A 21,031-nucleotide genomic window follows, 5' to 3' on the forward strand; every position below is an offset into this window, starting at 1 on the left:
GTGGATTGGACAGAGGAGGGAGAAGGACCAGAGGCATATAAGACGGTGTCATCGGCATAAAGGTGAATGAGTGAATTGCCAGCAGCTAGGGGAATGTTATTGATATAGATGGAAAACAGTGATGGGCCAAGTATAGAACCTTGAGGAACACCCTTTGTGACAGAGAGGGAGTGAGAGAGTGAGTTATCGAACCTTACGCGTTGCACCCGGTGAGATAGATAGTGAGAGAACCAAGCCAGCGAGTGACCTATGACCCCAATACTACTCAGCCTGCTGATGAGGGTGGGATGGTCAACAGTGTCAAAGGCCTTTGCAAGGTCAATGAAAATAGCAGCACAATGTTGTTTGGTGTCTAGCGTGGATGTAATGTCATTTAATACCTTTAAAGTGGCTGTTGTGCACCCATACCCAGCGCGGAACCCAGACTGTGCGTCAGAGAGTATACCAAAAGTATTAAGATAGTTAGTGAGCTGATTGTTCACAAGCTTCTCAAATACCTTGGACACACAGGGCAGGATGGAGATGGGTCTGTAGCTATTTGGATCTGACTGCTCACCACCTTTAAACAAGGGCAGGACGATGGCTTCTTTCCAGTCAAAGGGTATTTCAGCCGTATGGAATGAGTGATTGAAGAGTTTGGTTATGGGTGCTGCAATGATGGGAGCTGCAGTTTTAATAAAAAATGCGGGAAGGTTGTCAGACCCAGCTGATTTTTTGGGGTCTAGAGCAGACAGTTCCTTTAAAACCTCCCCCTCTGTAAGAGGCCGAAAGGAGAAGCTGTGTGTGGGAAGGTGCAGGTGTGGGGGGCTTAGAAGACTATGGGCTGTGGAAGGCGATATAGTAGGGCCTTTGGACAGTGTGTTCTCAAAGACAAAGCCAGACTTTACAAAGTGACTATTGAAAGTATCTGCCATTGCAGTCTTATCTGAGATGACAAGATCATTGACTTTGAGTGAAACAGGCATGGCTGAGGGCTTGTTCTGAAGTTTTCTTACTGTTTTCCAGAAAGCATTGGGATCGGAGCTACATTGTGTGAATTGAGCCTTGAAGTAACCAGATTTGGCCTGGCGTACGGCTTGTGTAGCCTTATTGCGGAGTTGCCGGAATTTGAGGAAGTCTGTGGGAGACTTTGATAGACGGGCTTTTCTCCATGCAGCATTCTTTTGATGGAGAAGAGATGTGAGCTCTTGTGTGAACCAGGGGCTGTGACGATTTTTCAACCGTTGTTTCTTGAGGGGGGCATGCTTATTGACCACAGCACTAAGCTGGTCTTTGAACAGAGACCACGCATCATTCACAGAGGGAACCAGGCTGACTCTGTGCCAGTTAATATTGGCCAGGTCATGGAGGAAAGCTTGGGTGTTAAAATGCTTTAGACAGCGCTTAATGCTGATGGTAATGGGCTGTTTGGTGGAGATGTTTTTGCGAATGCAGGCTATAAAACAGTGGTCACTGAGGTCGCTGCAGAACACACCAGATTGATACATATGGGGAGTGTTAGTAAGAATTACATCCAGCAAGGTAGCTTTCTCCGGACAGTTGGAGTTGAGCCTGGTTGGTTGGGTGATAATTTGCTGGAGATTAAGGGAGTCTAACTGCTGTATGACTTTCTCAGGAGGCCTAAGCATGTCCCAATTGAGATCACCAAGCAGAACAAGCTCAGACTTAGTGAAAGGTGCCAGTGCTCTACTAAGAGCCTCAAGAGTACATGCAGGGGCTGAGGGGGGGCGATAACAGCCGGCCACTGTAATACAAAAATTATTCGATAGCCTTATCTGAATGATCAAGAGATCAAACTGTTTCGGAATAGACTTGGCAAGTACCACTGAGCAGTGTAGTTGTTCTTTAGAGTAGATTGCTACTCCTCCACCTTTAGATGATCTGTCTTGGCGGAATAGATTATAGCCATTAATGTTGGTATCAGGATAGGAGACAGAATTACGGAGCCATGTCTCAGTCAGGACAAGGACATGGGGATTGGAGGATTCCACCCAGACTTTAAGTTGGTCCATTTTTGGCACCAAGCTTCTTACATTTACATGCAGAAAACCCATATTGTTTCTAACACAAAAATCATGGAAACAGAGATCATGTGACTGAAAACCATTGAGGGGGGGAACAGTATCAAAAGGACCAGGGTTGACATGAACATTACCAGAGATTATGAGTAGTAACACAATCAGAGCACGGCAAAGGGAGGATGAGTCATTGTGTTTACATTTGTCAAGTGTAGGAAGATTAGAAGGTAAAATAATCATATTGCTGAGAAGACTCATAACATAACATGAAGACAGAGGAGGAATAGTAATGTTTACAATTGATGGTGACCCCAGAGACAGTGTAAACAGCAGGGAAGCCAAGTCTCTATTATAGATGTTGACTGAGTCAGTTTGATGGTCCGGCAAATGAGGGGGGTCGAAGAATATCAACTTCCCCATGTGCGCAACTGATGAGGGGGGCGAGACAGTAAGGAGGAAAGCAAGGAGAAGGAGGACATTGAATAGTTTGAGGCAGGCCATGCTAGGTTCGAGGAAAAAAAGTTGCTGCTAACAGTTAGCACAGTTAGCTGGATAAGTTAGGTCACACTCACCCACAAGTTGTATATCCACAGTCACGGACTTGTTAGTCCATAGTCTACATGAGTGTTAGCAAGTAACCACCAGAAACATTAGCAGGCACTGGTGAGCAGATAGCAGGCAGAGGCTGGTGTGGGTGTCAGCCACAAGTGAGCCTGATCGTGAAGCTCTTGTGTATTAGATTTTTTTTTTTAGATTAGATTCAACTTTATTGTCATTGCACAGAGTACAAGTACTAGGACAACGAAATGCAGTTTAGTATCCAACCAGAAGTGCAAGTAAAGCAGTAAAAGTGCAGAGAATGTATATACATATGAAGGTAGTGATATATAAATAATAAAGGATATGAACAGCTCGAATAAGGTATGTGCAATAGAATGGTAAAAAGTAAACAGAGATGAGTTTAAGGTATGTATAAGTAAACAGCAGCAAGGTAGTGCAAATGGCATAATGTATGTAAAGTGCAGGTGAATTCAAGTGATGGTAGAGGTAAAAATTGCAGAATGAGGTAGGTAGTGAGGTGCTGAGGTAGGTACAGTGTATAAACGGAATAAATATAAAGTATGTACAGTAACATTTGTAAGTAGTGCAAAAAGTTCAGTGGCTGGGGGAAGGTGCATGGCCGTACAGGCCAGGGTGGGGTAACCAGGGGGGCCATCACCGTGGTGCGGAGTTCAGCAGGGTGACAGCCGAAGGGAAGAAGCTGTTCCTGAACCTGCTGGTCCGGGATCGGAGGGCCCTGTAGCGCCTCCCAGAGGGGAGGAGGGCAAACAGTCTGTGGTTGGGGTGAGAGATGTCCTTGACAACACTGCGTGCCCTCCGCAGACACCTCTTGTGCTGTACAGTCTCAATGGTGGGAAGTGAAGAAGCAGTGATGCGCTGGGCAGTTTTCACCACCCTCTGAAGCGATTTCCGGTCCGCAGAAGAGCAACTGCCATACCACACCGAGATGCAGTTGGTGAGGATGCTCTCGATGGTGCAGCGGTAGAAGTTCTCCAGGATCTGAGGGGACAGATGAGCCTTCTTCAGTCTCCTCAGGAAGAAGAGGCGCTGGTGAGCCTTCTTGACTAGAGTTGAGGTGTTGAGTGTCCAAGAGAGGTCCTCGGAGATGTGGACACCCAGGAACTTAAAGCTGGCGACACGCTCAACCTCCGTCCCGTTGATATGAATGGGGGTGTGTGTGCCACCTTTGGTTCTCCTGAAGTCCACAATGAGCTCCTTGGTCTTCTTTGTGTTGAGAGCCAGGTTGTTGTTGGTGCACCACTCAGCCAGGCGCTGGACCTCATCCCTGTAGGCCGACTCATCGTTGTTGCTGATGAGGCCAATCACCGTAGTGTCGTCTGCAAACTTGATGATGGTATTAGAACCATGTACAGGTATGCAGTCGTAGGTGAAAAGGGAGTAGAGGAGAGGGCTCAGCACACAGCCCTGTGGGACACCAGTGTTCAATGTGAGGGTTGAGGAGGTGTAGTTCTCTAACCTGACAGATTGGGGTCTGTTGGTTAGGAAGTCCAGTATCCAGTTACTGAGGGAAGGGCTGATGCCCAGATCCCTCAGTTTAGTGATCAGTTTGGAGGGGATGATGGTGTTAAATGCTGAACTGAAGTCTATGAACAGCATTCTCACATAAGTGTTTTTATTGTCCAGGTGAGAGAGGGCGGAGTGAAGTGCCGTGGAGATGGCATCCTCTGTACTCCTATTCTTGCGGTAGGCAAACTGTGGGGGGGCCATGGGGGTTTGAAAACGGTTTGAGTGAGCCGGGACCACCCTCTGGGCCCTTTCAGTTGGTGGGGTGAGGAACGGGGGGGAGCTTTAAGGTCACGCCTTGGAGTGTTTGGCCCCACATGGAGGGGGTTGAAGCACGGGGGCCTGCCGGGCCGTGACAGGTTAATTTGTCCGCCAGGAATCAGCAGCTCCCCACACCCTGGGCGGCGCCGGGATCATCAGGGCCAGCCCCTTACCATTTACCGGGCTCAGTGCAGCCACAACGGGGGGGGATTGAGGGTGGGGTCGGGGTTTGGGGGAAAGCCGATGGCCACCTCCGGATTGCCCCGCAAAGGGAGAAAGTTTTGGGGCTATCAGGAGGAGGTAAAGTTTGGGGGGAAGGGTTGTTGGTTTGAGCTGGAGGGCCTGGGCCTTGCCCAGCGGGGGGTGGGACCGCCCTGGAAAGGGTTCCTCATCCAACTTGGGGCTGTGTTTGGGCCTTTTTGATGCCCCTCTTAGGTCAGCCCGGACAAAACTTAGGCCTGAGATCCCCTACTAAGCATGTAAAGTGCCTTCACAGGGGCAAACCCTTTATGTTTTCCACGGCCTGTTTTGGGGAAAAGGGGTGATCTTTTGAGAGGGGTGCGGGTTTTACAAGTGTTGTGTATCCGAACAGAGGGGGGCATGGTTTGTGTCTGTGTGGGGTCCGTGGGGCCCCGGGGGGGCAAACCCACTCATCTGTGTTTAAAAACCCGGAGCTTATGCAGAGTCTGCCCCCTCTGCTACATTTAACTGTCCTTACAGTGGGTTTCAACCCCTTATGGAGGTTGTATTGGGGGAAAGGAAAATGGGGGTGATCAGTTGTCCGGTGGGGAGGGGACAGCTTGTAAATTCCCCATTTTTTGTGAAAACATGGTCTAAAGTGGTTCCCCTTTTGTGGGCAGGACATGCGGGGGGAATTTGGGAGTAGTTTCATTTGGGAGTGTTTAAAAGCACCCAACGTAAAGGCTGCCCGGGTGTGCGTCGGTTTTTAAAAGGGCACATGCTTTCTTTCATAGAAACTTACTTACGCCGTGGAAAAAAAGGCGCTAAAAACAGTTGACGTGAACTTTTGGGGCAGATAGAAAGGTCTAAAATAACCAAAATTCAAGGTCAAAAGGCAGGTCCCCAATGTAACAGTGTCCGTACCAAAGCCTGTTCAGGGAATGACAGTCCACCCCTCTTTTTTCCGGTCGTCAGCGGGTTTATTGCCCGGGTGTACACCGCTGCTCGATGGCGTTACCCGGGAAACGCCACTGTGAGCCAGTTTCAGTGAAGATCATACGTTACAGTCCCATATCCGTTATGGGGGGGACCCCGCACCCATTTCCCCATTTTTTCCCCAAAGGCCGAAAATTTGGGGGGAAAAAGGGCGGGTGTGTAGCGATAGGTTTACTTTAGCTTCCCTTTGCCCCCTTTTTTTTCCCCCCGTCTTTGTTTAGGGCCTGACCCGCCTAGAGCCTTTGGGCCGGCGACCCGGGTTTTCCACCGGTTCCTTTGGGACGGGGAACGAGCCGAGACGTCATAAATTGGAATCCCCAAACCCGTTTTCAAAAGTTTTCCCGGGCTGAAGAAGTGTTTTGCGAATGTTCCCGGGAACAAATTTGTTTATTAGGAAAATAACTGCTAACTTGCAAAATCCTAGCACTGACCTGCGTTGCACCGCGCCGCCATTTTTAAAAATTTATGATGATTGATCATTAAAGTTTTCTCAAGCTATGCACTCGGGTTACAACAGGACAAAACCTTTCCCTTTGAAGAAATGAAAAAGCCTACACAAAAAGAATAAACCCGGGAAAAAAGCTCTCCAAATCCTTCAAGAAAACACAGTTGGTCCGGAAAATGAGGGTCGCAATAAAGGATTTCTACTCAAAGGAAACCCCTCTCCATGACCTACACAAACAATTCTTCCCTCTGGCCACAAATCTTTTTTCCAGCCCTAAAAATTGTGGCTGTGGGGAAAAATTTTTTAAATTTTTAATAACAGGGAGGGGCAGGTGTTCCCCTTGGGGCCCGCTTCCTCCCCAAAAGGGGCCCGTATAGGCCCAGCTCTATGGACCCCACAAAGAGACACCCTGCCCTTGACGATGATGAAAGTTGACTTTTGGGCTCCGGGATGTAACTCCCACATTGACCATCCCATCATCTGACGGGGGCCCTCCATGTGCCCGGGTGGGAGAGGAAGGGGGCGCATAGGAGATCACCCCCTGTTTTGAGCACTCCATCGCCGACACTCCCTGCTTGTTGGCAGAAAACACCTATTTTTTTTGCTGCCCCTTATGCGCCCAAAAAGAATCAACCAGCACTTTTTGTTTTTGGGGGACGTTGGGGGCAGAACAAAGGGGGTTCATTTTGTCTTGCCTTAAAACTCGGTCAAAATGTCACCTATTTACAACAAACCAGATTAAAGCTTTTTGCTTTAAGTTGTGGCAATATGAATTTGTGAACGGGTGCAATTTTGGGAAAAAGCATGTCAAAAGTGGAAAATCCAAAAAGGGGATATTCTTCCCTTAAATTTTTGAATTTTTAAAGTAAATCCACCAAAGCTCAGGCAGGGGTGAAGCCAATCTCCTTTCAACGGGGACGGGTACAAACAGATCGTGTCATCACATTTGCGTATCTGAGGAAAAAAAAAAAACTTATTTAGCATCTTTTATAAGGAATGCGCTCAACGCCTTTACGAAATATTTAAAATAAAAACTTTACGTTTTTACAAAAACCTAAAACGATACGGTGCTGCCCAGTGTTTTTGCACCCACTCATGAATGGGTCATTGTCTGCTTTTTGCTTGTTCACTGTTGCGGGATTGATTAAAGGGAAAAGTGTGTTGAAAACCCTATGCCCAAAATTTCCTCTGCATCTTGCGTATCATACGGATTTGCTCCCCCTTAAATTTGACCGCTGTACGTCCTGCCCCTCTGTTTCCAGCACGGGCCAACTGGGGGGCTCCAAGCCTCAGCAAGTGGGTTTTTCTGGGCCGCTTTGCGGATCTCTGCCATAAAAACTGCCCTCTCACGGTGTTATGCCCTCTGCTTTTTTGGCTTCCCCAATGCACTTCTGCGGCCGTTTGATATAGCCATCCCCTCTAAAACGGATTCTGCCAGCTCGGGCCTGGGCTGCTGTCGGCAATGACTGTCCATCCAAGCATTTTAAAATATTGCGATCTTGAGCTGAACTTGACCATGAGTGCAGTTCTTTTCCACCTCATGTTTTTACGGGTTTTTTTTTTCCTTCCAGAAGGCTTCCTGTGGAGCCTAACTGTTGCGGCCGCTTTTCCATGCGTAGCTTTTGGAAGACGGGTCCCCCAAAATTTTACTTTGCCCTGTAGCATAAAACCCCTGGCTGACAAGAATTTGGGTTAAATGTATACTGGGGATGTGATGGCCCCCTTGCCGCATGCTGGTCCGTCTCCCCATCGCTGGTTTGGGGCACATTGATGTCAACCCAAACCCCCAGGGGACACGGGCTCCCCGGGTTCTCCAAAGGGGATCTTGGCTTACGTCCAGAAAACACTTTTCCGAAGCGCTTTTTCTGAAATATTTTAAGGTGCGCCGAAATTGATCGGGGTAGTTTCCTGGTTCTTCGCGGGATTTGTTTTAGTCAAGCGTAAGTAAATTCAAGGCTCTCTGGTGGGGGGATTCTTTGGTGAAAATTTCAACCACAAGGGTAGGCTAACGATTTTGGAAAATAATCTAATTGCGATTTCTTCCTCAATATTGCAATTGCGATTTAATATGCGATTTATTTTTTTAAGGTCCTCTTATGTTTTTTTCAACAAACACAAGCAATAAATTAATCTGTTTTCATAAACGATATCAGATTTATTTAAAGCACAGATTACAACATTAAAGGAAACAAATCTGTAGCTTTACCTCTTAAACATGTCTAACTTTTCACGTTCAAGTTACTTATTTATACCCAGAGGTAGATTTTGTTTGCAGTAGTAGAGTCCTCATACACACATATTGGAAAAGATGCACATATCACACATCATTCAACTTAACAAATACAATAATAAATAAAAACACCTGTGCAAAATATATCTATGACTTATTCCTCGGTGTAATGGCTGCAGGGACAAAACTGTGTTTGTGTCTACTTGTTCTGCACCTAGGGATTAAAAACCTACGCCCAGGAAGGGAGAAGCTGAAACTGTGTGTAGTGGATGGGAACTATCGTTTAAAATTGAACCAGTTATGCGCTGTAACTGTTTTCTGTAAAGGGGTCTCCAGGTTGAGCTGTGGCTCACCGATCAGCCTGCTAGACCACTTCACTATTTGATTGAGTGAGTTTTTATTTTTTAAGGGGAGGTTTCCAAACCAGGCTGCTAGTGCAAATGATAAGACTGATTCAATAAAAGCATGGTAAAAGAGGGTCATGATGGATTTGTCAATGTGGAAACGGCTCAGTTCCTCAAACAGAACAGGCGCTGATGCCCCTTTCGTACACACAGCCTCACAGTTTGCTTGAAAAGTGAGTTTTGAGTCTATTATCTATTATCGTCCCCAGGTGTTATAAGACTGCACACAATTGAACAGTTTGATCTTTGTTGATGTGATTTCTTGTGTCCGGATTGTTTTTCGAAAATCAATGAGCAGGTCCTTTGTTTTGGCTATATTAGTTGAAGGTGGGACGCCTACTACCATTCAACAAAGTCTCTGATACTGGACCATGACCCGTTCACTGTCTTGGAGCAGGCTAACAATTACTGAGTCATCTGCATATTTAATTATGGTACTGTGTCCCACTGCTCTGGCACATTTCGTGTACAGGATGTAAAGGAGAGGTGAGAGTACGCATCCTTGTGGGAGCCAGTGGACAAGCAGACTTTGTCAGAGAGACTGCCATTTACTCTCACTCTTTGCGGTTCTGTTTGTTAAAAAGTTAAGGATCCAGCTACCAGGTTATTGCTCAGGTCAAACTGTTCTAGCAGCCTTGTGGTTAAAATATGGGGTTGGATTGTGTTAAAAGCAGAGGAAAGAGTCAACAAATAAAAGTCTGGCATGGGAACCACTATTATCCAAATGCTTAAAAAGTAAATTAAGTAAAGTGACTGCGGCATTCTTCCACGCCCTACGGGGTCTATAAGCAAACTGCTGAGGGTCAAGTGAATGCTCTGTTTTCCTTAATATTTCAGACCTCACCAATTTTTCAAAAGTTTTCATTACAATTGATGCGAGTGCCACTGTTCTAAATCATTGGGGTTTGGGGGGGGGGACGGGGGAACGGACAACACAGCATCCTTCCAGCCTAGGACAAATTGGTTTTAAAATTTTGTTAAAAATGAAAGGAAAAGGGCTCAATTTTTTTGACAGTTTTGAGATCGCCCACAGATGTTGCGACCTGCTTTTGAACCTTATGGGGGGGAAGGCTTTCACATTTCTTTTTGTCCTATTTTGAAGTTTTCACGTCTTGAGTTGGTTACTCAAATTGTAGATGTCATTCAAAATTCAAAAAAAAACGTTTGAAAATTTGGTTAAAGAGCGGGCTGCTGGGTGTCTGAGCTAAAACCATCTAGGCGGGGTACTCAACCTTTGTCCATCAGGACCACATTGACGAAAAATTTTTTTTTTTGCAAGGCCAAACCAAAACGCTCCTTTCCCCTCCCTGAAAGCATTAGCTTTGGGAAAAAAAGGGGAAATAAAATTGTTACAAAGGGGTAAAAGCATAATGCCAGTGCTAACTGTGAAATTTTTTTCACTGCAACCACAAAACACACATTGCTGATCCACCCCCATTACAACAGAAACAGACAGCATTTTTACGATCATCACAGTCCATATAACGCAGATTAAAAGAAGGGGGGGTTTTGTCAGAAGGTATTTGTACTTATCACACTCAAGTGATTTCTGACACTCCTTCGGCCCCAAAGTGTTTGAAGTCGGGCCTGCGGGGGAAACGGCGACCCAAGGGGCCCCTCTGTTGTGTGCGCAGACTCAATCTGTTTTCGGTTCAACAAAACCCCCACTCTATCATAAAAAAAGGAAAATCGGGAAGTTCCCTTGGGCCGACAAAAAAGGGTTTTCGGGGTTCAAGAGTCCATAAAATGTGCAATTTTACGTCCTTTGACAGCCTCTGATCTGGGTGTGAAACCCAAAACCCCATGTGGTGTTAAACTCCCCACAGCAGTTTAAAATGAGGTGGTTTTTTTGCAGGGGCCCGAATAATTAACCACTTCGTTTTCATTTCCCATCCTTCATTCAGCATTTAAACTTAGCAAAAAAGGCTTTTGTGCAAAATACATGGTAGAAAAAAATCCCCACAAAACCCCGCCTTTTTCAGGTTTCTTTCAAAAAAGCCACGGCTCCGTTTCTTCCCAAAGCATCGCCGGTCGCCATCTTTTTGGAATGCTTATTTTTTCTGGTCCTGTTCAATTTTCTTTTTTCCAGCCAGCGTTTTTTATTTAAATCCCCGTTTTTTTTTTCCAGTGAAACCATGTCACAGTTCTTCTGAATGCAAACTTACTGTTGATGGCTGGATAAAGATGAGTAATTGTGGGGGTCTTGAATCCAGTTTTTCTCCTTTGCAAGGCGCAAACTCAGGGGATGACAGTTTTGCCCTTTTGAGATGTGCATTTCTTTGAAAGTTTGTGCCCTCCTGTACAGTAGATCCGACAGTGAATTTTTTTTTGCCCTCTGCCGGTCTTTTTTTTTCGGGGAAACAAGTTGCCCAAGCCACGTATGAAACCCTTTTCACCATTTCTCCATGTTAGGGGTTCATCTTTTCATCATCATGTGTTTTGTGGATGCCCGTCGCTCTTTCACTCGTTTGGGGAATAAGTTTTTTGAGCAGTTTTTTCTTTTGGGGTCTCGCGCTTTTCCCCCCCTCAGCTCCCCCACCTTTGGGAAAGTGGGTGCGAACTGGGGTTTTGTGTCGTGTGGGGGCTGAAAAGGGGCCCTTTTTTAAATTGTGAAATGGTTTCACAAAGCAGGCAAGCTTTTTCCCGAACCGGGGGAGACAAAAAAACCGAGTTCCCATCCTCTTTAAAAATTTTCGTTTCCTCTTCTTTTCTTTTCCTAATTTCCTTTGCCATTTTTTGGGGGTATGCTGTAAGCTATTTTTTCCCAGTGTGACGAGCTTTATCTGGCCCCCTGCAATCAAGAGGGAAACCTGAAATCATTTGTGTTGGGTTTTTCAAGGGGTGGGGGGGGGGCCCTTGATAGACGGGGACTGGAGTGATAATGAAAAGTTGAGAATTTTGCTGACAATGTTTTTTTTTTTCGTTTTTTTAAAAAATTATAGATTTTAGATTTTTAATTTTTTTTAAAATGGGGCTTAAGGGGCCGCGGGTTAACGCTGTCTAGGGTATGGACGCTTTTGATTTTAAATTCTGACCTGCTATGGTTTTTTTTATGCCCAGGTGACCAGTTTGGGTTTTCCATCTTGCCTCCAATTTTTATATCTGTTTAAATTTAAGAATTTCTATTTTTAGATCCCCTTTGTGTTTTTTAGTTCAGTAATGTCACCTTGCTTAAAGCAAAAACTTTTTTTCTCTAAGCTATCCTTGACATTCTGTTTTCCCTGGTTTGTTGTTAGGGTAGTTTTTTGCCCCTTTGCATGGAACTACATGTCTCTACAAAAAGAATATAGACAGTGACGCCCAACCATTTTAAACAACCACGGCTGTTTAACATTTCCCAGTTTTGGGTCGAAAAAGTTTTAAATAATACAATTCTCGGTCCAGTCTTTTTTTTCTCTGTTTTTCTTTCTTTCTTTTTAGGGCAGTTTTTTATTTTTGGGAACAATGCACCAAAAATTTTGGCCCTGAAACCCCGCGGGGGTAAAGGGATGATTTGTAGGCGTCTTTTTAGTCCATAGCAGAGGTCCAGGGTTTTGCCCTCTGTAGGGGCATGGAAAGCCATGTTTTTATAAACTTTTTAAAAATGTGGATGACTTCTTAAAAACTGTTTAACAGACAGTCGAAATAAATGAATAAAATATACAGTCAGATATAAATATAAAAAAATAAAGATCTCCAGTCAGTACATCACACATACTAAAGTGCAGGAACTGCTTTAACCACTTGGACATTTTTTAGGTAAATCAAACTCCCAATCAACACAAAATAAACTAGTGAATGTTCTTATTAACAGAAGGGAAAAAACCTTTTTTGACTCTAATGGAAATGTGATATTCACTCAGTAACAGCAGCACACAACATACTAAAGTGCTATATGAGTATGGCAGAGCTGCCAACATCACGATTTGGCGTAGCAGATACGATTTCCAGGCCCTAATTACGCCGCTACGCTTGACTTGAATATCCTACGCATTACCCAACAAATCGAAAAATGAATCGTGTAGCTGGGACCTCGTGCCTTGTTGACTCCACCACCCCAAAGCTCCAATAACCTTTTAAAAGTTCGCCCTTCGTTGACAAAAAGCCCAAAAGGGCGGGGTGCCCCTTTTTTTTTAATACCCTCACTACGTTAAGAGCATGCTGTTTTGGGTCCCGCTGTAATGAAAATTTTCATGTAACCCGTGCCGTGCGGGGGACTTAGCTGGGTTTCGGTCGTATGTAAAAAAAAATGTGAAGTCAAAGAGTTTTTAAAAAAATAATTTAATTGGCCTTTCACATTTCTACTTTGTTTTTCAATTTTTCTAGCATTCTTCACACACCCTAGTAGGGACAAAGGTTTGGGAGTGGGACTTGGAATGTTTAATAAGGTAGGGTAATATATTTTTTTCAGCAAGAGACAGGCACCCTGGATTTTTACCTTTACCCATTGAAATCAATTTTAAAAAAAGGGAAACTATAACAACGCCATAACTACTATCTTTCAGCAATTGAAAGCTTCCCCTTTAAATGTTTTGGATTTTAATCTTTGATACTACATAGCAACTAGAAAATTAGCAAACCAAAAAACAAACTTTTGCTCACGTTTAATTTCTCAACTCACCACCAAAAAATAAAAAAAAAAGCGTGGGTTTAAAAAATCACAACGACGTTGTAGATTTAAAAGGATAAGACATTTTAAACAAACCCCTCGGAAACACTGGATATCAAAGTAACTTGGCAATAAATTTAAATTTTCGGTGGCTTTCCATTTGTCTGCATTTATTTTGTATTTTTTGGAGAATTTTCGGGGGGAACATTTGGGTTTCAACTGTTTTCATTAAATATCGGGGTAAAATCCATCAAGCTTTTTAAAACAGCAGGGGGGCATTATACAGGAGGGAAAATTTCCTCACTTGCATCTTTTTACAGAGCGGGAGGCTTTTACAGGGGGTGTAATTTCTCACTGCTCCGCTTTGTGAGGATTGCTCAATCTGATAGGCGCCCTCTTTGCCTTACCCCCCCCTTTTCTTCTCTGCTCGGGCACGACAAATTCAGCTATTTGGTTTTTAAAATTATTTAAAACATGGAATCATACAAAAATTACATCTATAGCACGATAAGTAGAACATATTAAATTGGTTTTTTTTCATTAATTTTAATTTTAATTAAGTGTTGTGTTTTTTTATTTAATTTCTAAGGGCCAAAGATAATTTGTGAATACACTAGCCCCGAAACGCGGAGCGAGCTTTTGTTTAATTATCAAAAATGGATGGTGCTACTTTTCCCCGGGTAAAAAGCGGCGTTTCTAAAACGCTTCAACTAAATATAAAACCAGAATGGACCCCCACCCGGTCGAACGGACACTTCCCCGCTACTGTATTTTTAAACAATTTTTGGGGGTGAGGGATGGGGGCCGACACACGTTGAAAAACCATAGGGGTGCTAAAACACGTCAAAAAGGCCAGTGGAACACAAGGCCCATCGCGGGCTTCTTTACGGTTTTCGGCCCGTGCATAAATGCCGAAGGCTCGCTGGGACTTTTGGGGGGAACCACAACATCCCCCATCGCGGGGGCCGCCACATCGGCCCCTGGTGAAAAAGAGTTTCCCGGACCGAAAATCGCTGGGAAGCCAAACAAAAAGCCCAATTCATCCAACATTCATAGGGATAGATTATATTTATACGTCACAAAACACCTACAATCTGTCAGCTATATAAACAGTTTCGTATGCCCTGGTTGAAATCGATTTAAATCTTGCAATTTAATCTTTTCTAATTTTATAGCCTACGATACGTTCCCTTCTAAAAACATTTTTTTATTTTATTAAAAGGGGAAAAAAAAAAACCTAGGCAAAATTTTCTTACAGAGGATTAATTTCATGTTGTATTTCGGCAATTCTTGATTTTAGGTATAACATGATAATACAAGCAAATTTTTGGATTGCAATTGCGGGAAAGTATGGTTGGTCCACAAAAAAGCAGCGCCCTTGTTGGAATCTTGCCAAAGGGGGTTTGGGGGTGACACGGAGGCAATGAGGACCTCCATACTCCCCGCCCCGGTGGGAGCACTGACTTGGGGGGGGGATGTAAGCTGTATCCTCTTTTTGTGAAGTACTTTTTATCGAGGACTGGGGGTTGACAGTCCCTACTTTGCCAAGGTGCATGAGCACTACTGGGCGAACAATTAAACCATTGAATTGAACTTTAGAAACGTAGCATATCCTGGGACAACTGCAGAGTTTTGGGGGAGATAATGCCATGGGGATGCAGGACCCAAAACGGCACGGCAGGGTACTCAAAAAAAAAAACAGTGCGTATATGTGCTGGGGTGCCCCCGGGCCATCTAATTCTCTAGGGGAAAAAGTGCGCTCAGCTTCCAGTTCCCTTGAAGGCTGCTGGGGACTAAAAATTCTACCTAACAAATCCAGCAAGAAAAAACAGGGGGAAGAAAAAACAGGATCGTGTGGGTGGAAATGAAAAGATTGTTAATATAAAGAGAGTGGTCTCTTTTGAAAAATGCTCGCCCGGTTGTTTCAGCAGTGGCCTGCATTGCGCAAAACTTTGAGTCAAAACTCTGGGGACGCCAAGGACAAACCCACGCGAGCAGAGCAAGGACAAGACCAGCAAGGGGCCCGCAAAGGACAAGACCCGAGAGCACAGCAAGGACATCCACCCCCAGTGTTAGCAAGGGAAAATAACCCCCTTAGCGGGAGCAAGGACAATTCTCAGTTTGATTTGGCAGGCTATCTCTTCGCCAACAAAACCTAGCCAAATTCTGTCAGGGAAAGAAAACACCAGCAGCTGCAACCACACAGCCCAAGACTGCAACGGCAAAGCCCAACACATCTAGCGCTGCACCCACTCGGCCCAAGACATCTAGCACTGCACCCACTCAGCCCAAGACATCTAGCACTGCACACACTCAGCCCAAGACATCTACCACTACACCCACTCAGCCCAAGACATCTAGCACTGCACCCACTCAGCCCAAGACATCTAGCGCTGCACACACTCAGCCCAAGACATCTACCACTACACCCACTCAGCCCAAAACATCTAGCACTGCACCCACTCAGCCCAAGACATCTAGCACTGCACCCACTCAGCCCAATACATCTAGCACTGGAGCCACTCAGCCCAAGACAGGGGCACAACAGAGAGTGCAGAGGGCATGTCAACATCTGCAGGACCCAACATTCCATCTTTACTGCTACTTTCTAAGTGCGGTCCTGCCGATATTTGATGAGGCCAACACTCTGCTGCAGCTAGACAAACCCTGCATACAAATACTACACAGGACTTTGACCACACAGCTGAAGAATCTCTTGAACCGATTTGTGAAGCCTCAGGTGATCAATGCAGCTGCTAAGGTTCACCAGGTACCATTCAGGGAACCAAGCAACCAGAAGAGCAATGAGACCTTGTTCATTGGGCAAAACACCAGAGACTTCATAAGAGATCACCCTGAGCTTGAGGAGCTGCAGCTTGCCCAGGTCTTCAGCGCTGTGCGGGCATTCTACATGAAGGCTGTTGAGTACATGGTGAAGAAGTTTCCCTATGATGACCCAGTGATAAGGAATGCTTCTGTGGCTGACATGTCTGCACGGGACAGCGCAGACTTCAATTCTGTGAGGTACTTCACAGGCAGATTCCCCTGCTTGAAGATGAGTGCTGAGGAGATGGACAAGCTTGAGGGTCAATTCATGACCTACCAAACCGATGCTCTGCCAGAAAGCATCACCAGCTGTGACAGACCAGACACACAGTGGCACCTGATGAGTCAGCTGAAGGATGGAAATGGCCATCTCAAGTACCCTTTACTCTGCAAGGTAATGCTGGCTATCCTCTGCATCTTCCATTCCAATGCAGACTGCGAACGCATCTTCAGTCTTGTCACAAAAAAACAGAACGGAGTTCAGACCTAGTATGGGAATGGAGACCCTGAGTAACCTCATTACCCACAAACAATTCATGGTGGCAAAGGGGTCTGTCTGCTACAAGCAGGCGTACTCCAAGACAACTCTTGCCAAGGCCAAGTCAGCAACCTATGACCATCTAAAGTGAGAGGTTGATGAGATGGTCATGTCACAGCCAAAGGTTCCCTTGAGTTGAACTCTGTTCTAAAAAAAGGCTGTGTAACGGTTTTTCATGTGTTATTGTTCAGTATTGTTTCATGATGAATTCTGTTCGGTTGATAAAAATATTTTTTTGTGTATGTTGGTGTTTAATTGTGTGCAACAGTACAGGGAAAAGGAGAAATTATACACGAAAAACATGTCCTAATATGACCTAGATTGCATCTCAGAGCATGTAAAGTCTCTGGCTTCTGATAAGATAAGATAACTTTTATTAATCCTGTAAGGGAATTGCACATGTTATAGCAGCAGGGTGATAGGAAAAGGAATAGGGAACTATATATACATACAATTTACAGTAAAATAATAACAGTTGAATACAAAAGATAAATAGAAATAAGTAAAGTAAAAATGAAATAAGGGGGCATTCAGGGGGCTTCGGCAGACCTCGGACCCCCGGCTTTGAAAAAATGTTTGCTTCGCTCCGCTCGGCTTGCTACTATTTTCTAAAACACAATGTTGGCAGCTCTGGTATGGCACTGTCAGCCAGAAAGATTCTTCTGTGTAGTTCTCAGGAGCTCACAGATTTTTTGCAAGGAAAACCAGCATGTCAACTTTAGCTGGTTTTAAAGACGAGCGAGTGCAAGTCACTATATTCCCTCCAGTGCTGAAAAGAGACTGAAGTGGCAGGGACACAGAGATACTTGCGGGCCATATTGCACAGCCGTGGAAAGTTGATCTTGTGCACCTTCCACCAGGCCAAGGGGTCATCTTCTCCATCAATGGCAGGGGTCATGAGGTAAGTGTTTAACTCTGCCTCAGCGACATCTTGAAGTTGCATAGGAGAAGCAGAAGAGGCCACGGCAGTCTTGAAGAAGCTGCCAAGAGACTTCTTCACCTTTTCGCCAGAGGGCTGTGCACCTTGAGGCCTCGGAGTGGTTTCAGTACGAGACTTCTTCTCCTATCAGATGAAAAAAAAACAGCAATTAGTATTGAAGTTAGATTACAAATAAATAAATAAATATAAAGTGTGTTTTTGATATCATAGATACATACAGTGGGGCAAAAAAGTATTTAGTCAGCCACCAATTGTGCAAGTTCTCCCATTTAAAAAGATGAGAGAGGCCTGTAATTGTTATCATAGGTATACCTCAAAATGAGAAAAATAAATCCAGGAAATCACACTGTAGGATTTTTAAAGAATTAATTGGTAAATTCCTCGGTAAAATAAGTATTTGGTCACCTACAAACAAGCAAGATTTCTGGCTCTCACAGACCTGTAACTTCTTCTTTAAGAGGCTCCTCTGTCCTCCACTCGTTACCTGTATTAATGGCACCTTTTTGAACTCGTTATCAGTATAAAAGACACCTGTCCACAACCTCAAACAGTCATACTCCAAACTCCACTATGGCCAAGACCAAAGAGCTGTCAAAGGAGACCAGAGACAAAATTGTAGACCTGCACCAGGCTGGGAAAACTGAATCTGCAATAGGTAAGCAGGTTGGTGTGAAGAAATCAACTGTGGGAGCAATTATTAGAAAATGGAAGACATACAAGACCACTGCTAATCTCCCTCGATCTGGGGCTCCATGCAAGATCTCACCCCGTGGGGTCAAAATGATCACAAGAACGGTGAGCAAAAATCCCAGAACCACACGGGGGGACCTAGTGAATGACCTGCAGAGAGCTGGGACCAAAGTAACAGAGGCTTCCATCAGTAACACACTACGCCGCCAGGGACTTAAATCCTGCAGTTCCAGACGTGTCCCCCTGCTTAAGCCAGTACATGTCCAGGCCCGTCTGAAGTTTGCTAGAGGGCATTTGGATGATCCAGAAGAGGATTGGGAGAATGTCGTGTGGTCAGATGAAACCAAAATAGAACTTTTTGGTAAAAACTCAACTCGTCGTGTTTGGAGGAGAAAGAATGCAGAGTTGCATCCAAAGAACACCATACCTACTGTGAAGCATGGGGGTGGAAACATCATGCTTTGGGGCTGTTTTTCTGCAAAGGGACCAGGACGACTGATCCGTGTAAAGGAAAGAATGAATGGGGCCATGTATCGTGAGATTTTGAGTGAAAACCTCCTTCCATCAGCAAGGGCACTGAAGATGAAGCATGGCTGGGTCTTTCAGCATGACATGATCCCAAACACACCGCCAGGGCAACAAAGGAGTGGCTTCGTAAGAAGCATTTCAAGGTCCTGGAGTGGCCTAGCCAGTCTCTAGATCTCAACCCCATAGAAAATCTTTGGAGGGAGTTGAAAGTCCGTGTTGCCCAGCGACAGCCCCAAAACATCACTGCTTTAGAGGAGATCTGCATGGAGGAATGGGCCAAAATACCAGCAACAGTGTGTGGAAACCTGGTGAAGACTTACAGAAAACGTTTGACCTCTGTCATTGCCAACAAAGGGTATATAACAAAGTATTGAGATGAACTTTTGTTATTGACCAAATACTTATTTTCCACAATCATTTGAAAATAAATTCTTTAAAAATCCTACAATGTGATTTTCTAGTTGAGGTATACCTATGATAAAAATGGGAGAACTTGCACAATTGGTGGCTGACTAAATACTTTTTTGCCCCACTGTATGAGAAATATTTTTTAAATGTTTTTACATTTGCTGTATATTCCTACAACATAATATAGAATAGGCCATTACTGTGAAATGAATGACTGCTTATGGTTACGTGATAAAATCACACAACTAAATTGTGTTAACATACCATGGCAGCACTTTGCTTTGCAGAGTCAGTCTCTCCTGTTCTTGCTCTGGTGACTCGAACCATAAATTGCAGCGAAGGTTCAATGAGCTGCCAGAACCGCATTAGGTGGTCATAAGACGAAAACCTGAAAATAGTAGAAATGTCATGCATATATTTCTTACATTAGCAGACATTTTGGGATGTGAATTTTATGTTAAATTTGAGTTTTACAAAAATGATTTCACGTTATTGTATTGAGGATAAAGTAAAAAGCCTGAACTTTACTTCTGCGTCTGATATTTGTTGAAGCTGTTAGTTGTCTGTCAAGTTGGGCAAAGGGACACGCAATAAGGACAGGACAAGAGCTATTATATTAAGGCTATTAAAAAGGTAGGTCTACATACCTTGTGTAGAAACAGATGTCCCTGTCAGAGCCTGCAAAACGAATTGAATGTGGTTGAGGATGAACACTGAGGGACGCAACAGTGCTCAGCTGTCCCCTCACAGCTCTGAAATGTAAACCTTTTCATCTTTTACTTGTTTTTTTTTTACAGTAAATGACTGCTAGGCTAGGCCTAACTAATACAACTATATTAAAACTATTGGTATAGCCTACAATAGGCTATTTACACAATCTTTTTTATAGCTATGTTACCTCACAAATATGTATATGCTGCCACAACAACAAGTGACGTCGCACCGGAAATTTATGAGCTGGATTGTATTTTTGCAGAAGTTCCAAGTAACGTTCCATGCATATAGCGAATTGTTCTACGTTTCTAAATGGGAATTTCTTATATGAATCTTCTATTCATGTTGGAAAATCACTCAACAGAAATAACAAATGTTCATACCTTAACATTATGGCATGTCCTTCCACTATGAATCAAGGTATTATAACTGTTATTCCCAAATCTGGCAAGGACCCAAGATTATTAGGTTTTGGGGATACATTTTAAACATTATAGAAAAAAATACACTAGTTCTCCATTAGACGTTGGGGAACCCAGAAGTCATAAACCTATAGCAGTTGATACAAACATATTTCTAAAGCAGTCCCCAAGGTTCTATAAATAATTTACTACATGTCCCAAAAAATGTGATCTAATGCTAAAATAACAAATGATCATTACCTAAGATTATTAAAGAAATAATAAGGATGGTCAAGGCAAGGATCCCAGAACAGAGTGCATCCATTTAACTGGTTAGCATGCGTGGGCCTAGTCTCAGAATGGGCAATGTTGCTATACTAACTGAGGCTGATGTTTTGTACAAACACATGTTAAGGTGTTCAGGTCCATTATTGGCCTCATCAGCTTTCACCCATTTGCACGGTGCCATTTGATCATTTAAAGATTGTAATAAATAAGAGTTTGATAACGCTTTGATATTGTAGCAGAGTCACAATTATCTGTGTTGACACATGCTTTTATTTAGTGCTCTTTTTCCGTTGTTTTACCTTCACACTAGCACAGCTGGGTAGTGTCAATGTGTTACTATGGTAACGTAGTGTTGACGTTTGTCCAACGGTTGCTGTTCTGGTTTCAATCTACGACACACTTTGTATAGTATTTACATTCCTCTACAATAAAATGCATGTGTATCATTGATGTATAATACGTGCATGATGATGAACAGTGCTTTCTGATAT

This window comes from Eleginops maclovinus, chromosome 10 (genome assembly GCF_036324505.1).
Source record: "Eleginops maclovinus isolate JMC-PN-2008 ecotype Puerto Natales chromosome 10, JC_Emac_rtc_rv5, whole genome shotgun sequence".
Lineage (NCBI taxonomy): Eukaryota > Metazoa > Chordata > Actinopteri > Perciformes > Eleginopidae > Eleginops > Eleginops maclovinus.